An 18001-nucleotide genomic window follows, 5' to 3' on the forward strand; every position below is an offset into this window, starting at 1 on the left:
GAAAGAGGAACAACAACTCCAAAGGTCAGCAGCATCACTGGGCAGGCAATGGTGGTGGAGGCAAGCGTAAAGCGGATGGTAACATGGACTTTGTGGCTAATACCAACACGCAGGACAATGGCCAGCGACGCAAGGGTAAACCGAAAAATCGCAACGGGGCACCCAACCCTAACCCGGACCGCCTAAACTATCTACTGAGCCAGCCCTGTCCAAGACATGGGACGAAGGAGGCGCCAACAAACCACCTTTGGAAGGATTGCTTCATTATGCAGGAGTTCAAGAATTCTAATGCTTTCCGGTATGATCACGGCTCTGGCGGTGGCTCAGGGTCCGGGCCGGGTTACGGTGGAGGAAATTCCGGTTCAGGATTTAATGGTAATCTGGGCGGACATAATAATCAAAATAGTCAGAACAACCAGGGTGGTTACAACCAACAGCAGCAACAGTCAGGTTACCAGAGCAACCCAAAGCAGTTGAGTAGTGGGCAGTACCATGTCTTCACCACTAGCTTGGACAAGCGAGACCGGAAGGTTCAGAGGCGGGCGGTCAACTCTGTTGAACCGGCCATACCCCGTTATCTACGCTGGTCTGAACAGCCAATCATATGGAGCAGAGAGGATCACCCTCCCCAGGTTGATAATCCGGGTCAGTTGGCTCTGGTGGCGGCACCTCAGGTGGGAGGTTACAAGTTCACCAAAGTGCTCATGGATGGAGGGGGCAGCATTAATATCTTGTACTATGAGACCTTCCATCGTATGGGGCTAACAGATAACAATCTCAAACCGTCTAATACGGTGTTCCATGGTGTAGTACCTGGCAAATCAGCATATCCTGTTGGTAAGATAGCTCTGGAAGTGGCCTTTGGGGATGATCATGATTCCAGGTCGGAGACATTGACGTTTGAAGTGGTGAAAATCCAAAGTCCATATCACACCCTGTTTGGGCGACCGGCCTACGCCAAGTTTATGGCACGGTCCTGTTATGTGTATTTGCAGCTCAAGATGCCGGGTCACAAGGGGACAATAACGGTTCACGGAAGCCGCAAAGTCGCTTTGGAGTGCGAGGAAGGAGATGCGGCCTATGTAGAGTCGGTTTGTGCCACCGAGGAGCTGAAGTATTATAAGGACAATGTTGATCCAGCGGACATGACTCCATTAAAGAAGCCAACTACGGAGCATGATCCGGCCCTGAAGTTCAAATCGGCAGCAGAAACTAAGCTTATTGACTTTGTACCTGGCGATTCGTCCAAGCAGTTCAGCATCAGTGCCAACTTGGATCCGAAATAGGAAAGCGCGCTCATTGAGTTCATCCGTGAGAATCGGGACATTTTTGCATGGAAGCCCTCTGACATGCCAGGTGTACCGAGGCAACTCGCTGAGCACACCCTTAATGTGGATCCTAAATACAAACCGGTGAAACAGTTCCTCCGCCGGTTTAACGAAGAAAGACGCAAGGCGATTGGAGAAGAGGTAGCCAGGCTCTTAGCAGCTAGCTTTATTGTTGAAGTTTTTCACCCTGAGTGGCTTGCCAATCCGGTGCTGGTCCTTAAGAAAAACGGCACCTGGCGCATGTGTGTGGATTACACAGATCTTAATAAGGCTTGTCCAGCAGATCCTTTTGCCCTCCCCCGTATTGATCAAATTATTGATGCTACGCGGGTTGTGAGCGTTTAAGTTTTTTGGATGCATATTCTGGCTATCATCAGATCAAAATGGCAGTTAAGGACCAGGAGAAGACGGCATTCATAACTCCCTTTGGAGCCTTCTGCTATGTGTCTATGCCCTTTGGGCTCAAGAGTGCCCAGGCAACTTATCAACGGTGTGTGCAAAATTGTCTTCACAAACAGATTGGCCGTAATGTACATGCTTACGTGGATGATATCGTGGTTAAATCCAGGGAGAAGGAGACTCTGATTGATGATTTGAAGGAAACCTTTGATAACCTGAGGACATACAAGATGATGCTTAATCCAGACAAGTGCGTCTTCGGTGTACCGGCAGGCAAGTTATCGGGTTTTCTGGTGTCCAATAGGGGAATTGAGGCTAATCCGGAGAAGACCACATCCATCACCTCCCTGGCTAAACCGAAGTGTATCAATGATGTTCAACGCCTGGCAGGCCGGATTGCCGCGTTAAGCCGGTTTATCAGTCGTCTTGGTGAGAAGGCAATCCCTTTGTATCAGATGTTGAAGAAGACGGATCAGTTTGTCTGGAGTTCTGCTGCTGATGAAGCATTTGAGGACTTAAAGCGGCAATTGGCCAATCCGCCTGTGCTCACCGCTCCCATTGACAAGGAGCCGTTACTGCTATATGTTGCTGCTAATGCTCGGGCGGTCAGCATGGCTATTGTGGTGGAGCGAAAGGAGGCAGGTAAGGAGCATCCGGTTCAACGTCCAGTCTATTATATCAGCGAGGTGCTCATTGAGTCCAAGCAAAGGTATCCACATTGGCAGAAGCTGGTGTATGGAGTTTTTATGGCAAGCTGGAAGCTTAAACAATACTTCCAAGGGCACCCAATTACGGCGGTCAGTTCTGTTCTTTGGGGGATATCATCCAGAACCGGGAAGCAACTGTCCGGATTGCCAAGTGGGCTATAGAGCTTGGGCCGCACGGTTTGAAGTATGTGCCTCGGACGGCGGTTAAGTCTCAAGCACTTGTTGATTTCATCAATGATTGGACGGAAATGCAAGCACCTGAAGAAAAGCCGGATCACACATATTGGACCATCCATTTTGACGGATCCAGGCAATTGGAAGGCTCGGGGGCTGGAGTCGTATTAACTTCCCCACGAGGTGATAAGTTCTGTTACGTTCTCCGCTTAATGTTCCCTTGTACTAACAATGCAGCTGAGTATGAAGCCTTGCTCCATGGTCTCCGGATGGCTAAGGAGATGAATCTAAGTCGAGTTAAGTGTTTCGGTGACTCAGACCTCGTGGCTCAGCAAGTGTCTAGCACTTGGGACTCCAAGGACCCACTCATGGCAGCATATCGTCGTGAGGTGGATATTGTTGCAGGTCATTTTAAAGGCTATCAGGTGGACCATGTGGACCGGCGGAAAAATGAAGCGGCGGATGCTTTAAGCTGGCTGGGCTCTCAGCGCAAACCGGTCCCGCCCAATGTTTTTCTGGATGTGCTGCACAACCCATCGGTCAAGATCCCTGGTGAAGCGGATTTGCCTATTCCTGATCCGGAGGCTCAATTGGTGGCAGCTCTTCATGTTATTCCGGATTGGATGCTTCCTTACCTGGCGTACAAGAACTGGGGCGGGTTACCAGAGGATGAGACTCTGGCCCGACAGATAATCCGGCGATCCAAGTCCATGACTATTATCAATGACAAGTTGCATCATTGCAGTGTGTCAGGGGCGTTTCAACGCTGTGTGTCTCCTGAAGAAGGCCATGAAATTTTGCGTGAGATCCACGAAGGAGATTGTGGTCACCACACCGGTTCAAAATCTCTGGTGGCTAAAGCGTTTCGCCATGGCTTCTATTCGTTAACTGCTCATGCTGATGCGGAGGATCTGGTCAGACGATGTGATGGTTGCCAAAAGTTTTCAAGACATGCTCATGTACCGGCTCAAGAATTGAGAATGATTCCAATTACTTGGCCGTTTGCGACTTGGGGGCTGGATATGGTTGGGCCTTTCAAAAGGTCCAAAGATAAGAAGACCCACCTCCTGGTGGCGGTTGACAAGTTTACAAAGTGGGTGGAGGCAGAACCTGTTAGCAAGTGTGATGCGGCCACGGCGGTTCAGTTCATCAAAAAAGTGATTTTCTGGTTTGTCTTTCCACACAGTATCATCACAGATAATGGAACCAATTTGTCCAAAGGTGCCATGAAGGAGTTCTGCGAACGGGAGCACATCCGGCTCGACGTTTCATCGGTGGCACATCCACAGTCCAATGGTCAAGCAGAAAGGGCTAATCAAGAGATCTTGAGAGGCATCAAGCCCCGGCTTATGGTTCCTTTGTAGAGAACACCGGGTTGTTGGGTAGACCATCTGTGTTATGGAGCATCAATACTACACCCAATAGATCAACAGGATACACACCGTTCTTCATGGTTTACGGAGCGGAGGCGGTTCTCCCCAGTGATATCCGTCATGATTCACCCCGTGTGGCGGCTTATGTTGAAGCGGACAATGAGACAGCACAACAAGACGCTTTGGACCTGTTGGATGAAGAACGTGACATAGCAGCTGCCCGCTCGGTGATTTACCAACAGGATCTTCGTCGTTATCACAGTCGCCGAGTCAGAACCAGAACCTTTCAGGAAGGAGATTTGGTGCTTCGGCTCATCCAAGATCAGACTGATATGCATAAGCTATGCCCACCTTGGGAGGGGCCTTTTTTGGTCAGCAAGAATCTGCACAATGGGTCATACTATCTGATCGATATTCGAGAGCATTAGGACTCACGTACATCAGAGGAGGAGACCAACAGGCCGTGGAACATAGCTCATCTTCGGCCTTACTATACCTGAGCCATTGGCTCTACTTATGTACATATTACGACGATGTATATATTATGATTAAATATAATAAACCGGAACCTCAGCTAAAGCAGGGTATCTGTTCTTTTACATCATGTGTGGTTACACAGAGTTGTTCTAAAGCGGCCTCCGGTTTACCCCTTGAGTTAGCTTTTTAAAAGCATCATGTTATATCACTTGGGGGTTTGGTCATGTCCGAACCAATACAATACCTCTTGATAGGCGAGAGCCACCAGATCACTTGGGGACTTGGTCACGTCTGAACCAGTCATGCCTCTTGATCGGCCTAAGGCCACAGAATCACTTGGGGGCTTGGTCGAACGTGAACCATTGCCATGCCACTTGATCGGCATAAATGCCACGGTTTCATTTGGGAACCTGGCTGACTAGAACCATAGTTACACCTATCGGGAGCTTGGTCGTGTTCGGCCATGGTAACGCCATCTGATCAGCTCAAATAAACCTTTTTTTGCAAACGGTTTTGTCATTGCCTTTGCTTCACACTTTTCTTTGAAAGGTATTTCTTTCTTTTTATTGCGTTTTTTAAACCGACAAAGTTTTCAACCGGTTCACACTGTCAATTGACGGAACACGGTTCATTTCAATCCGGAGACTATTTGCCCGGTTTGATCTTTTTTGTTAACATCCTCTTATGGAGTAACACAGTGTTTATTATAACCCAGCACGGTTTACATGGTAAACCGGCGTCATATATATATGGGAGCTGCTATCTCCTCCAACAGTGTGGGTTTATAAAACTCCACTTCAAGATTGGCCAAGCCAACTTCACACTCAACGGTGGCAGGTATTATGTATCTCAAAAATTTGGTCATATACTTAAATTTTTTTTCCGGATGTTTTGATTTCATGTATGCAGACATCATATTCCACCTGACGGTACAACCGCGGTGGCACTTGAAGATTTTTTATTGCAGAAAGTACTTTGGAAAGTTCATCACCCAAAGGAAGAGCAAGTGGCAGCGATTATGCACGAAGGCATATCAACATCAAAAGTATCAGCTAGGCTATTACAAGGCAACACGGTGCCCACAATAAGATCATTGTTTTTCGCAAAGGAGAAGCAGTTTTAAACCGGCTTCCGGTTCAAGCTTGGTCACCAGCCTGGCCTGATGGTTGTGGGTCATCCTGCGCCGCTCCAGCTTCAGTTTCTCTACCCAGCGGCTGGAAATCAACAGTTGTCCAGTCGATTCCCATTAATGCTTGAAAAACAGCTTCATCATGGATCAGCAACGACGGGTCAATATCGGGAGCGTAAGTATGCTTACGGATTGGAGGGATAAGATTTTCCGCTTCATGAATTGGTGCAGCTATTCGCTTGTTTTGATTGTCATATTGGGCTTGATAATGAGACAAGTCTGCTTCTTCAGCCAATTGACAAGCTAGCGGACGCACCTCCTGGTTTATTGCTCGCAGATCCGCTTCACCAAACTCTGACCCATCTTCCTTCAAGCTGGGATAGCCCTGAGCCGCTTCAATAGGATCAAAATCCGGCACCCAAGCTTTTGCCCGGATTAAGGCATTGATCGCACCAGTTCGAGCAGCAGATTTCTTCAGCTTTTCAACCCGGGCAGGAAGCACCGACAGTTTCATCAGAGTGTCCTGAATCAAGGTGGGCGCCGGCTTGTTGTGGGATGCAGTACAGATGATCCGCTGTGCACCAGTGTATAGTTGTTCGACCAACGTATAGGCGGCTTTCAATTTCTTCCGCACATCTGACCCCAAGTGACCAATGCGTGTCCCTAAAATATCATAAAGGGTTAACAAACCGGCAGCTCTGTAAGACGGCAGAATCAGTTCAGAAGTCAAACCGACTTACCAAAGATAGTAGTGGTCATGGCATGCACGTGCCGCTTTATGCTGGTCAGTTCATCCGCCACCGGTTTTAGTGCAGCCTCGGCATCTTCTGCTCGTTTGATTAAAGCGGATTTTTCAGTGGCCCAATCCGCCCGCTTCTTCTTGAAGTTCTCCTTAAGCTGTTCCATGGCGCTTAAAGCGCTGGTTATTTCCTCTTTTGCTTTGGAGGTTTCAGCTTGTTGGGATTTCAGATTATCTTGGAGATCGGCGACTTGGCTTTCTTTCGTCTTCAACTCAGCCTGCATGCAGACAGTTATATGATTCAGCAAAACGGTACAAGGATTGAAGTACCAACCACATAACAAGTTATGCACTTGGCACTTGGGGGCTAATGCATATTCGATCTTCATCTTTCAATTGCTTACAAAGTCCCAAGATCAATACAAGTATTCAACTTGGCACTTGGGGGCTAATGGCTATTTGCTCGTATATATTCTGATGCGGCAATCTCAATTACTTAAAGTCCCGGTTTAACTACGCTAAGTTGAACCGGCCCTTGGGGGCTACATCAGCGAATTTCAAAGCATTAAGATTTATATTAGTAAGTCCCGGTTTGAAAGAAGATTACAAACCGGCCCTTGGGGGCTAGGAGAGTCAGCAAGAATTGAAGCATACAAGCAGGAAAGAGCATATGGAAGTTACCTCATATTTATCTTTCATCATGTTAACCAGACCGACTTCATAGTCACGACTGGTATACAGCCGGTTCAGGTAGCCGGAATGGATATCTTGGGCGTTCAGAGCAGCGTAAGTCGCCAGATCAGCATTCCACTTGCCTTTGCCAAAGGCAGCAAATTCTTCCTTGGCAGAATGTTTGGACAAAGCGACAGGATTGCTTGGCTCTGTATGGCCAGTGCCAGTAATGACAACCTCATCATCCTTGGTATCGCCGGTTTGCACTGGGGCTGTTGGCTTATCAGTAGGCTTTGTTGGACCGGTGGATTTCTCAATCCAGATGGAGCTTGTGGGCTGATTGACAGGATTTGAGGTATCAATAGGTCTCTCTTCAGCAATAAGATCGTCGTCTTGCTGCGGTGGATCATTGGGTATATCCTCAGGAATAGCCGCTTCAAGATCTGGTGTTTTGCCCGGTTCAAGGACGGCATCCTCTTCGGCCGCTTTGTCCAGCCGTGCCTTCTTGCTTGGCCTAGGCTTGGCCCTGAAAGGAATAACAAAATCAAATACAACATATGTTCCAAGGCGATGTGCTGCAAATATTATGATAAGTATAGCTTACCCAAGCACTGTTTTGAGCGGTGGCAGCTGAGTAGCCGATGACTCGCCAGAGGATGAGTGGGAAGTAACCTGGTAATCGGAGTCAGATGGATTAAGAGGTTGACGAAAGCAGCCCGCTTTAGGACAAGCACTGACAAGCAAATTAGAGACCTCTGAATGGCGTTTCCGAACTGGACTGTTCGGTAAACCGGCGGAGGTAACTACCTGGCCGCTGTGCCGGGTTATGCGACGAGCTTCGTGCTGTTGGGTCTTCATAAGAAATTTGGGATCCAAATAAGCAAGAGGATGAGAAAATTTAACTTTCCGGTTTGCCTGACGGATTTTTAGTGAAGGCAAAGGTTCTGAATCGGAAGAGAGAATAATTACCTCTGCAGCATCAGCATGGCTGGCTTCGGCATCATCCTGACAAATATCATCATCAATAAGACGCATGAAAAATAAGCCAAGTGAGTCAAGCCCTACCTCAAGGTCCGGATTATCCACATCATCATCAGGGGCCGGATTAGAGGATGCAGTGGTTCTTTTCCTGTGGACAGTCTTCTTCACAGCTTTAGTCTTTTGCCGAGTTGCCCTTTCCGGTTTGTCTAGTTTTTCTGGTTTCTCCTGCGGCAGTTTCTTGCTCCAAAACGGATCATTTCCCTGGTTACACAGACACTGATATTAAAACAATGAAAAGATATATCAACAGCAGATTCAGCAAAAAGAAAAATCAAACTCTTACAGCTGGCGGTTTGTTGGTGGCACAGAAGGGAAGCAGGCCGGTTTTAGCACAGATGTGTTCCGGTTCATTCAGCATCTTATTCACAGCCTCTGTGATTTCTTCATCGGTGAGCTGGATGTTGGAATGTCGCAGTGGATCATCAACACTGCCAGTATACTCGCACATCAAACCGGAGCGCTGACTAAGGGGCAGTATGCTCCATGATATCCAACAGCGGGCGAGATCAACCCCTGTTAAACCGTTGGCCATAAAGGCTCTGAGCTTCGACAGTTGAGGAGCATATTTGCTTCTCTCTTGGGCAGTCAACCTTTGCGGAAAGGGGTGTGTATTGCTGAGTCGCTCCGGACGAAAGCCAGGCAAGGGATTTTCACCAGCAGGGGAGGTGTCTTTGCAATAGAACCATGTTTGATTCCACTCTTTGGGGTGGCTGTGCAGTTTGGCATGAGGGTATGTGACCTCTTTCCTTTTCTGAATCGCCACGCCACCCAACTCCGTATTGGAGCCGTCAGTAAACTCAGTACAGCGGTTTAGATGGAAACAGTCTCTGAACAATTCCACTGTGGGCTCCTCTTGAAAGAACGCCTCACAAAGCACTTGGAAGTGACACATGTTTGTAACAGAGTTGGGGCCAGTATCTTGTGGATGGAGTTGAAAATCGGCTAAAACGTCCCGGTAAAATTTAGAACCGGGCGGCTTAAAGCCCCGGGCTAAGTGATCTACGAAAACGACGACCTCTCCTTCTTGAGGTGTGGGAGGGCATTCTTTGCCAGGAGCCCTCCAATGGATGGTATCTTTGCTGCCTAAAGCGCCGATCAGGACTAAATCGTCCAGTTGAGCCTCTGTGATGCGAGAAGGAACCCAGTTGCACTCATATACTTGCTTGGCCATGATGAAATCTACAAGGTAGATGATCCCGGTTCAAAAATGCATTGATTAAGGTACATTGGTATGTGCAATGTTAAACCAGAGACAAATCTATCTAAACCGGAGTTTTATGAAGCAACAACAACTGGCGGTTCAACAAGGGGACTAATGGTATATACCGGTTTGGCAATTTTTTCTACAAAGTTAAACCGCCTGATCTAAGCATTGAAACAGCTGAGATTGCGGATGGATAAGTATGCAGAAACAGATTTCACAAGATTTCTCTACAGCGTTGGATCTGAAGCAAGTTCAGAAAATAAGAAAAATATTCAAAAGCTCAAAGCAGAACAGTATTGAATCAATGGGAAGAAATATATGTGAGATCTATGGTCTTGGGCATGAAACTAAAGGCGGATACTAAAAGCTACCACTACACAGAGCAGGGGTTCACAGATGCATCCAGGAGCTAGTATATGATCACGAACAGGTGATGAACACTGCAAGAACATGAAACCCTGGAACAGATCTGTGTTGAGAAGAGCAGAAGGCTTACCAGAGTTGAGGAAGACGCGGAAGGTTGCCGCGGTGCTCTGGTGCGTTCAGGTTGATGTAGCGGCCAAGGTCGGTGCAGAAGTTGACGGCGGCGGCGGAGCTCCGAGGCTGGCAACGCGAGGAAGACGAAGAAGAAAGGCACGAAGGGGAGAAAAGAAATGACCCTTTGGTCCTATTTATAAGGCAAAGGACATGTGTCAGGCGCGACAATCAAGGGGCCACGAAACGGAGCTGTCGCCTCGATTTCTGCAGATCTATTAAACAAGGAAGCATAATGGATAAGCTTCCTTATAACAAGTGACGTCACGTCGGTTTACAACGACCAGAGAAGATGACATCACGGCGGTTCAACAAACTACAGAAGATACTGAAGATGAAGATTTTTGCTAAAGGATTGACATGAACATGTTCAAATCAATCTGGGGCCTAATGTTGGGGATATTACTACTGGGCGTAAACCGACCTAACTGGGCCAGATTAACTTCGTCAGTAGTTAAGTATGTTAAAGCCGGAGAAGGCAGATAAGGGCTCAAGGCCCATGGTCGGTTCAAGGCCTGTAGCTGTAAACCGGCGTTAGTAGTTAACTTGTATTGTAAGTTAGGAATAAGTAGAGACCAAACCGGACACATCTATGAGCCGGCATTGGGACTCTGTAAACCGACGGGCGTCACCCGTGTATATAAGGGGACGACCCGGCGGTGGTTCAAGAACAAGAGACAACAACTTGAGACATAGGCGAAGCTTGTTTGATCCCTAGTCATCGAAACCCCATCAATTCCATCACAATTAGACGTAGGCTTTTACCTTCATCGAAGGGGCCGAACTAGTATAAACTCTCTTGCGTCCCTGTGTCCGCTTTAACCCCTTCAAGCTAACCCGTCGCGATGGCTCCACGACTAAGTCCTTTCTCTAGGACATCTGCCATGACAAAACCACGATAGTCAGTGAGCATATACTCAAAATGTCTGGGTATAATAATCACTTGATTCAATTGGGAGTTAATCTTCCAGATGATTGTGTCATTGAAAGAATTCTCCAATCACTGCCACCTAGCTACAAGAGCTTCGTGATGAACTATAATATGCAAGGGATGAATAAGACTATTCCCGAGCTCTTCGCAATGCTGAAAGCTGCGGAGGTAGAAATCAAGAAGGAGCATCAAGTGTTGATGGTCAACAAGACCACTAGTTTCAAGAAAAAAGGCAAAGGGAAGAAGAAGGGGAACTTCAAAAAGAACAACAAGCAAGTTGCTGCTCAGGAGAAGAAACCCAAATATGGACCTAAGCCTGAAACTAAGTGCTTCTATTGCAAGCAGACTGGTGCCCCAAGTATTTGGCGGATAAGAAGGATGGCAAGGTGAACAAAGGTATATGTGATATACATGTTATTGATGTGTACCTTACTAATGCTCGCAGTAGCACCTGGGTATTTGATACTGGTTCTGTTGCTAATATTTGCAACTCGAAACAGGGACTACGGATTAAGCGAAGATTGGCTAAGGACGAGGTGACGATGCGCGTGGGAAATGGTTCCAAAGTCGATGTGATCGCGGTCGGCATGCTACCTCTACATCTACCTTCGGGATTAGTATTAGACCTAAATAATTGTTATTTGGTGCCAGCGTTAAGCATGAACATTATATCTAGATCTTGTTTGATGCGAGACGGTTATTCATTTAAATCAGAGAATAATGGTTGTTCTATTTATATGAGTAATATCTTTTATGGTCATGCACCCTTGAAGAGTGGTCTATTCTTATTAAATCTCGATAGTAGTGACACACATATTCATAATGTTGAAGCCAAAAGATGCAGAGTTGATAATGATAGTGCAACTTATTTGTGGCACTGCCGTTTAGGTCATATCAGTGTAAAGCGCATGAAGAAACTCCATACTGATGGACTTTTGGAACCACTTGATTATGAATCACTTGGTACTTGCGAACTGTGCCTTATGGGTAAGATGACAAAAACACCATTCTCCGGCACTATGGAGAGAGCAACAGATTTGTTGGAAATCATACATACAGATGTATGTGGTCCGATGAATTTTGAGGCTCGTGGCGGATATCGTTATTTTCTCACCTTCACAGATGACTTAAGCAGATATGGGTATATCTACTTAATGAAACATAAGTCTGAAACATTTGAAAAGTTCAAAGAATTTCAGAATGAAGTTGAAAATCATTGTAACAAGAAAATAAAATTCCTACGATCTGATCGTGGAGGAGAATATTTGAGTTACGAGTTTGGTGTACATTTGAAACAATGCGGAATAGTTTCGCAACTCACGCCACCCGGAACACCACAGCGTAATGGTGTGTCCAAACGTCGTAATCGTACTTTACTAGATATGGTGCGATCTATGATGTCTCTTACTGATTTACCGCTATCATTTTGGGGTTATGCTTTAGAGACGGCCGCATTCACATTAAATAGGGCACCATCAAAATCCGTTGAGACGACGCCTTATGAACTGTGGTTTGGCAAGAAACCAAAGTTGTCGTTTCTGAAAGTTTGGGGCTGCGATGCTTATGTGAAAAAGCTTCAACCTGATAAGCTCGAACCCAAATCGGAGAAATGTGTCTTCATAAGATATCCAAAGGAAACTATTGGATACACCTTCTATCACAAATCCGAAGGCAAGACTTTTGTTGCTAAATTCGGAAACTTTCTAGAGAAGGAGTTTCTCTCGAAAGAAGTGAGTGGGAGGAAAGTAGAACTTGATGAGGTAACTGTACCTGCTCCCTTATTGGAAAGTAGTACATCACAAAAACCAGTTTCTGTGACACCTACACCAATTGGTGAGGAAGCTAATGATGATGATCATGAAACTTCAGAACAAGATACTACTGAACCTCGTAGATCAACCAGAGTAAGATCCGCACCAGAGTGGTACGGCAATCCTATTCTGGAAGTCATGCTACTAGATCATGATGAACCTACGAACTATGGAGAAGCGATGGTGAGCCCAGATTCCGCAAAATGGCTTGAAGCCATGAAATCTGAGATGGGATCCATGTATGAGAACAAAGTGTGGACTTTGGTTGACTTGCCAAAAGATCGGCAAGCAATTGAGAATAAATGGATCTTCAAGAAGAAGACCGACGCTGACGGTAATGTTACTGTCTACAAAGCTCGACTTGTCGCAAAAGGTTTTCGACAAGTTCAAGGGATTGACTACGATGAGACCTTCTCACCGTAGCGATGCTTAAGTCTGTCCGAATCATGTTAGCAATTTCCGCATTTTATGATTATGAAATTTGGCAGATGGATGTCAAAACTGCATTCCTGAATGGATTTCTGGAAGAAGAGTTGTATATGATGCAGTCGGAAGGTTTTGTCGATCCAAAGGGAGCTAACAAAGTGTGCAAGCTCCAGCGATCCATTTATGGACTGGTGCAAGCCTCTCGGAGTTGGAATAAATGCTTTGATAGTGTGATCAAAGCATTTGGTTTTGTACAGACTTTTGGAGAAGCCTGTATTTACAAGAAAGTGAGTGGGAGCTCTGTAGCATTTCTGATATTATATGTAGATGACATATTACTAATCGGAAATGATATAGAATTTCTGGATAACATAAAGGGATACTTGAATAAGAGTTTTTCAATGAAAGACCTCGGTGAAGCTTCTTACATATTGGGCATTCAGATCTATAAAGATAGATCAAGACGCTTAATTGGACTTTCACAAAGCACATACGTTGACAATGTTTTGAAGAAGTTCAAAATGGATCAAGCAAAGAAAGGATACTTGCCTGTGTTACAAGTTGTGAAATTGAGTAAGACTCAATTCCCGACCAATGCAGAAGATAGAGAGAAAATGAAAGATGTTCCCTATGCTTCAGCCATAGGCTCTATCATGTATGCAATGTTGTGTACCAGACCTGATGTGTGTCTTGCATAAGTCTAGCAGGGAGGTACCAAAGTAATCCAGGAGTGGATCACTGGACAGCGGTCAAGAACATCCTGAAATACCTGAAAAGGACTAAGGATATGTTTCTCATATATGGAGGTGACAAAGAGCTCATCGTAAATGGTTACGTTGATGCAAGCTTTGACACTGATCCGGACGATTCTAAATCGCAAACCGGATACGTGTTTACATTAAACGGTGGAGCTGTCAGTTGGTGCAGTTCTAAACAAAGCATTATGGCGGGATCTACATGTGAAGCGGAGTACATAGCTGCTTCGGAAGCAGCAAACGAAGGAGTCTGGATGAAGGAGTTCATATCCGATCTAGGTGTCATACCTAGTGCATCGGGTCCAATGAAAATCTTTTGTGACAATACTGGTGCAATTGCCTTGGCAAAGGAATCCAGATTTCACAAGAGAACCAAGCACATCAAGAGACACTTCAATTCCATCCGGGATCTAGTCCAGGTGGGAAACAGAGATTTGCAAGATACATACGGATCTGAATGTAGCAGACCCGTTGACTAAGCCTCTTCCACGAGCAAAACATGATCAGCACCAAAACTCCATGGGTGTTAGAATCATTATTGTATAATCTAGATTATTGACTCTAGTGCAAGTGGGAGACTGAAGGAAATATGCCCTAGAGGCAATAATAAAGTTATTATTTTATTTCCTTATATCATGATAAATGTTTATTACTCATGCTAGAATTGTATTATCCGGAAACATAATACTTGTGTGAACACATAGACAAACTAAACGTCACTAGTGTGCCTCTACTTGACTAGCTCGTTAATCAAAGATGGTTATGTTTCCTAACCATAGACATGTGTTGTCATTTGATTAACGGGATCACATCATTAGGAGAATGATGTGATTGACATGACCCATTCCATTAGCTTAGCACCCGATCGTTTAGTATGTTGCTATTGCTTTCTTCATGACTTATACATGTTCCTATGACTATGAGATTATGCAACTCCCATTTGCCGGAGGAACACTTTGTGTGCTACCAAACGTCACAACGTAACTAGGTGATTATAAAGGAGCTCTACAGGTGTCTCCAAAGGTACATGTTGGGTTGGCGTATTTCGAGATTAGGATTTGTCACTCCGATTGTCGGAGAGGTATCTCTGGGCCCTCTCGGTAATGCACATCACATAAGCCTTGCAAGCATTGCAACTAATGAGTTAGTTGCGAGATGATGTATTACGAAACGAGTAAAGAGACTTGCCGGTAACGAGATTGAACTAGGTATTGAGATACCGACGATCGAATCTCGGGCAAGTAACATACCGATGACAAAGGGAACAAAGTATGTTGTTATGCGGTCTGACCGATAAAGATCTTCGTAGAATATGTGGGAGCCAATATGAGCATCCAGGTTCCGCTATTGGTTATTGACCGGAGACGTGTCTCGGTCATGTCTACATTGTTCTCGAACCCGTAGGGTCCGCACGCTTAAGGTTTCAATGACAGTTATATTATGAGTTTATTAGTTTTGATGAACCGAAGTTAGTTCGGAGTCCCGGATATGATCACGGACATGATGAAGAGTCTCGAAATGGTTGAGACATAAAGATTGATATATTGGAAGCCTATGTTTGGACATCGGAAGTGTTCCGGGTGAAATCGGCATTTTACCGGAGTACCGGGAGGTTACCGGAGCCCCCCGGTAACCTAGTGGGCCTTAATGGGCCTAGTGGAGGAAGAGGAGAGGAGGCCTAGGGGCTGCCGCGCGCCCCTCCCCCCCCCAAGTCCGAATTGGACAAGGAGGGGGGGCGGCGCCCCCCTTTCCTTTCTTCCCTCTCTTCCTTCTTCCCCAAGTCCTAATCCAACTAGGGAAAGGGGGGAGTCCTACTCCTGGTAGGAGTAGGACTCCTCCTGCGCGCCTCCTCCTAGGGCCGGCCGCACCCCCCCTTGGCTCCTTTATATACGGGGGCAGGGGGCACCCCTAGACACACAAGTTGATCTCTAAGATCGTTCTCTTAACCGTGTGCGGTGCCCCCTTCCACCATAGTCCTCGATAATATTGTAGTAGTGCTTAGGCGAAGCCCTGCGACAGTTGGACATCAAGATCGTCACCACGCCGTCGTGCTGACGGAACTCTTCCCCGACACTTTGCTGGATCGGAGTCCGGGGATCGTCATCGAGCTGAACGTGTGCTAGAACTCAGAGGTGCCGTAGTTTCGGTGCTTGATCGGTCGGGCCGTGAAGACGTACGACTACATCAACCGCGTTGTCATAAGGCTTCCGCTGTCGGTCTACAAGGGTACGTAGATCACACTCTCCCCTCTCGTTGCTGTGCATCACCATGATCTTGCGTGTGCGTAGGATTTTTTTTGAAATTACTACGTTCCCCAACAAGTGATTACTCCATTGGCCCCTGGCATTTTAAGCTTCATGTACCCGTAATGGGGGATGGCTTGGAAGCATGCGAAGATGTCCCGCCCCAAAAGGGCATGATATCAGCTATTGAAAGGGGCCACGTGGAAGAGAAACTCTTCGGGCCTGAAGTTATCAGGCGTGCCGAATACTACGTCGAGTGTAATTTTTCTCGAGCATCGCGCTTCTCGACTGGGGATAATAACTCGAAAGGTGGTACTGCTTTGCTTGATGCGACTCTTGTCCATTTGCCTTTTGTCGAGCGTATCTTCATAGATGAGGTTAAGCCCACTGCCGCTGTCCATGAGTACTTTGGAGAGTCGAAAGTCGTCCACAATTAGGTTTAAGACCAAGGCAGCTAGTGCTCGGACTGATCGGACCCTTGGTTCATCATCGGCGGTGAAAGTTATTGTCGTATCGTTCCAAGGGTTCATTGTGGTTACTTGATTGACTTCGCTGAGGTCGCGGAGCGCCCTTTTGCGCCGATTATTTGAAGAAAAGGTCTCTAAGACCATAAAGACGTTGAGATCGTCGTCCTCCAAAAAGTGCTTCTCTGGGGTAGTGTTGGGGAGGATGGCCTCACCGCTCTTAGCCACCTGCCGGAGTACCCAACATGCCCGAAGGCTATGCGTTGGTTCCATGCTCGGCGTCGTGTGTATCTAACAGGACTTGTCGAGAAATTTGTCAAGGACGGTTCTATATCCCATGAAGGGCTTGTTTTTCTTGTCAATAGCCTGATGATCGGGTGCCCCGTAAGGGTGCACCGATTTGACCGGCCGATGGGTTGTTTAAAGGCAGGAGGTTCCTGAGGGAGTCCTGGACTAAGGGGTCCTCGGGTGTTCGGCCTGTTGGACATGGGCCGGACTGATGGGCTATGAAGATACAAGACCGAAGACTCTCACCCGTGTCCGGATGGGACTTTCCTTGGCGTGGATGGCAAGTTTGGCGTTCGGATATGAAGATTCCTTTCTCTGTAACCGACTTTGTATAACCATAGTCCCCTCCAGTGTCTATATAAACCAGAGGGTTTAGTCCGTAGAGGCAGAGACAATCATAATCACATAGGCTAGACTTCTAGGGTTTTAGCCATTACGATCTCGAGGTAGACCAACTCTTGTAATACTCATATTCATCAAGATCAATCAAGCAGGAAGTAGGGTACTACCTCCATAGAGAGGGCCCGAACCTGGGTAAACATCATGTTCCCTATCTCCTATTACCATCAACCTTAGACGTACATTTCGGGAACCCGTTGCTACGTATTGAGCTTGCGTTAGTTTTCCCCGAAGAGGAAGGGATGATGCAGTAGAGTAGTGTAAGTATTTCCCTCAGTTTTTGAGAAGCAAGGTATCAATCCAGTAGGAGCCCACGCTCAAGTCCCTCGTACCTGCACAAAGCGATAGCTACTCGCCACCAACGCGATTAGGGGTTGTCAAGCCCTTCACGGTCACTTACGAGAGTGAGATCTGATAGATAGAATATTTTTGGTATTTTTGATATAAATATGCAAAGTAAAAAGTAAAGGCAAAGTAAATAGCAAATCAATATAAAAGTAATGGAGATTGATATGATCAGAATAGACCCGGGGGCCATAGGTTTCACTAGTGGCTTCTCTCAAGAGCATAAGTATTCTACAGTGGGTGAACAAATTACTGTTGAGCAATTGAGAGAATTGAGCATAATTATGAGAATATCTAGGCATGATCATGTATATAGGCATCACGTCCATGACAAGTAGATCGAAACGATTCTGCATCTACTACTATTACTCCACTCATCGACCGCTATCTAGCATGCATCTAGAGTATTAAGTTAAAAACAGAGTAACACCTTAAGCAAGATGACATGATGTAGAGAGATAAATTCATGCAATATGAAATAAACCCCATCTTGTTATCCTCGATGGCAACGATACAATACGTGTCTTGCTACCCCTTCTGTCACTGGGTAAGGACACCGCAA

This window comes from Triticum urartu, chromosome 4 (genome assembly GCF_003073215.2).
Source record: "Triticum urartu cultivar G1812 chromosome 4, Tu2.1, whole genome shotgun sequence".
NCBI lineage: Eukaryota > Viridiplantae > Streptophyta > Magnoliopsida > Poales > Poaceae > Triticum > Triticum urartu.